This window comes from Gobio gobio, assembly GCF_949357685.1.
Source record: "Gobio gobio genome assembly, chromosome: 25".
Lineage (NCBI taxonomy): Eukaryota > Metazoa > Chordata > Actinopteri > Cypriniformes > Gobionidae > Gobio > Gobio gobio.
In genome coordinates this window covers 4,328,793-4,332,157 of record NC_137121.1, presented here as the reverse complement: position 1 = coordinate 4,332,157, position 3,365 = coordinate 4,328,793, and positions in this window count along the sequence as shown.

Genomic DNA, 3,365 nt, shown 5'->3' with positions numbered 1-3,365 from the left:
GTTTGACTACAAACACATCGCTAAATACAGCGTTACAGCATAGTTCAAAACATAATAATAATTAATAATTTCTGAACATTAACTCTCAGTCATTTTTCACCCTTTTCTTGTGGTTTCTCAAAAGAATTCATAAAAGTATAGAATATAATAGCGTAGTTCTAATAGGGGCTCATGTGTTAACACACACCCCACATGCGCAACTATGATTTAAATCGCGGCTCGTGTCTTCTGCTGTTAGATCCGCATTAAAGAACATCTCAACTGTTAAATAACAGATATAAGATTACAATCATATCGGATTTGTCTTATTTTAAATAAACACAAAAAAACAGAGATGAAAACAACTTAAGTAAGAAATGTACTTTTGCTATGGTTAAAAACATGTTCAGTGATGTTCCAGAGATTTTTTTAATTTTGGCGCTATTTTTTCTCTAAATAATGTTGATCTGGCAACTAGTAAATACACTAAGTTTGGTCATTCTGGCATGTGTGGAAAGGGTTAAAACATGCGCGTTACAACTAACCCCGCGGTAGGTTGTGCCCCGCGCTCAACTACCTGGTAAATCCCAGTGAAAGGTATTAATGTGGCAAAAAATACATAAATATGCTTGTAGTTAATATTATTCAGTACTTACATTGTAAAAATGACAACTTAAAGGTGCAGTGTGTAACTTTCAGCGGTGAGCTTGTGAATCGCAACCGCTCACCCCTCCCTTTCGGAGCACATAGAGAAGCTACGGTGGCTGACACAAGACAAAAATGTTGTCATCTGAGACAGCAGAGAGTGACTAGCGCTCTGTAGAGAAGTTTGTCCGTTTAGGGCTACCGTAGAAACATGACGGCACAAAATGGCGGCTTCACTGTAAGGAGACCCGCGGTGTGTGTAGATAGAAACGACTCATTCTAAGGTAATAAAAACATAACGGTTCATTATAAAAGGTCTTTATACTCCACTGAGAACATAGCTAAGTGTATTATATGGCATTTCTGTCAATAGATCCTCGTAAATATTACACACTGCACCTTTAAAATCAAGTGCTATTTCCCCCCCATATATTCAGTTCATATCAACAAAACAAACCACAATATAGAGTGTCATTTAAATATTTTAAGTATCAGATAACTTTTAATTATCAGTATAGTGGATATCTTGTCTTAAATATCATTTGACCAAGTGTCAGCAAATATATAAAACATGATTTATGCTTTCAGCATGCGTATCAGACTTTGAAAAGTGCTTTATCTCTCCAACTTTAATAGTGTGTGTTCAGTGCTGAACTGTTCAAACAACATCACACTCAACAACTGTTTCAATAATCCCAGGGGATTATGGGATTTGTGCGGAATCACTGGGAATATATGCCATCTGTTATAGCTGTTATCTGGCTAATGTGAATCACAAATCAGCCTGTAATCCACCTCAACAACCAAAGCCATGCAGATAATGAAAGGAATAGTTCATCTGATGAGGAAAAAAGTAGCGCTGTTTACTCAGTTGTTCAAATATGGCGTTTTCACACACAAAAAAGAAAGGAAAAAGACAATATTTTGGATAAATAAAGCGCTGTCATGTCTCAGAGTGGCCGCTAGATGTCAGTGTTTCCTAAGAACTAATGGATCTCAGCGTGTGTGTTTCATTTTTTCTGGTTTCGGATGGATTTATGTTTAGATTATTATTTCTCAAGGAAGCAAATCTCTCTTAACTAATGCTGTAAACATACAGGGAAATATGTCTGTGATATATTATTATTATTATTATTATTATTATTATTATTAAAGATTAAAATTAAAATGAATGAATAACTCATTCTCATACAACTTTCTTTTTCCCCACCAGTGTTTTTTTTATAAGTTGTCAGCAACCGCCAGCATCATTTTCACAAAAGTTATGGCCCTAGAATATTTTGTTGTATGAATATCTGAACATCCACTATGTCAAAAGAAAAAACAGACCCTCTGCTTTCATTCTAGCAACACTTGAAAAAGCACCATTTTGAGCAAAAAAGCTGAGGAAATTGCGTTTTTGTCAAAGACTCCGTCCAAACGATGATCAAAACACAGTAGATGGAGCACCTCCATAGCTTCACAGTCCTATAGCTCGTCCTGGGTCAACATTTCATTCACTAACATTAGGCATTTTTATGCTGTTAATGATCGCGTTATTTTACATATTGCGTAATTAGCGCCCCTTTCCTCATATCAGTGAAAACACGGACATTTGCGTCAATGGCGGGGAAAGAGTTAAAATAATGCGTTTTTTAATAACATGATTTAGTAATATAAGAGTAAAATATAATAAAAATGCAATATAGTGTGTTTATTTAGTTAAATGCTCCCCTCTCTCTCTCTCTTCATTTTTCTAGCTAGCTAGCTAGCATGCTAAATGGTCATTTAATGGCTTATTTACGTTGTTCACAAGCTGTTTTATTCGCGGCTTTTCGCGTTTTACACTCATTAAACGATTACATGAGATATAATACATTTCAGTAAGCTGTAGCCCCCAACAGTATCTTTCAACATTCCTTTCTGATGTTCATTCATGTTCATTTGGTGCTGTGAATAAAGAAAGATCGGTTCTCGAGGAGGAGCTACAGCGATCTGTCACCACGTTAAAAAGCGCCAACACCCATTTATTGTTTGAGTTTTGTAATTAAATGGACCGAATTTGAAAGCTGAGACTTTGTTTCATGTCAGCATGGTTCTCTCAAAGTTATGAACAAACGTTCTTCCTCTAACAATAAAAGAACGTTTGCTCAAAGTTTAATTTTCTTATTTATTTATACATCATTCATGGAAAGATTTCTGAAACATTTCAGTTAGTCTGTTTTTTAAACATGACTTTTTCTAGACGGTTCAGAGAACATTCAAAAGTAACATTCCCATAACACAAAAAGAGGAATTAGAGAAAACATTTACGTGATGTTCCCATTATGTTTCATAAACGTTCTTGGAAAATTTTTTGTCAACTATAAAGTACAATTGATTTTGATTTTAAATGTGATATTAAATAACTGATGACAGACAAAGCTCATCTGCTATGAAGGGAAATTAATATACCGTAAGCGACATTCAATGAATGAATTCACTCAATTTGCCCATATGTGTGTGAAATGTTCATCTACCTCATGGAATTATTAAATAACAACCACATGAATTATGATAAATGTTCAATTAAAAAATAATAACACTAGTAACCACTCGGGTCCTTCTGTGCAAGCTCAATTATTCACTTAATTTTATTCCACAAATCCTCTCATTAAAGTCCCCATAAAATCAAAATGGATTTTTTTTGGCTTTTAGTATGAATATGTTAGCCTTACTGTTATCTATAAGCTGGTATGCTCCAAAACAATGACAAAATTCAC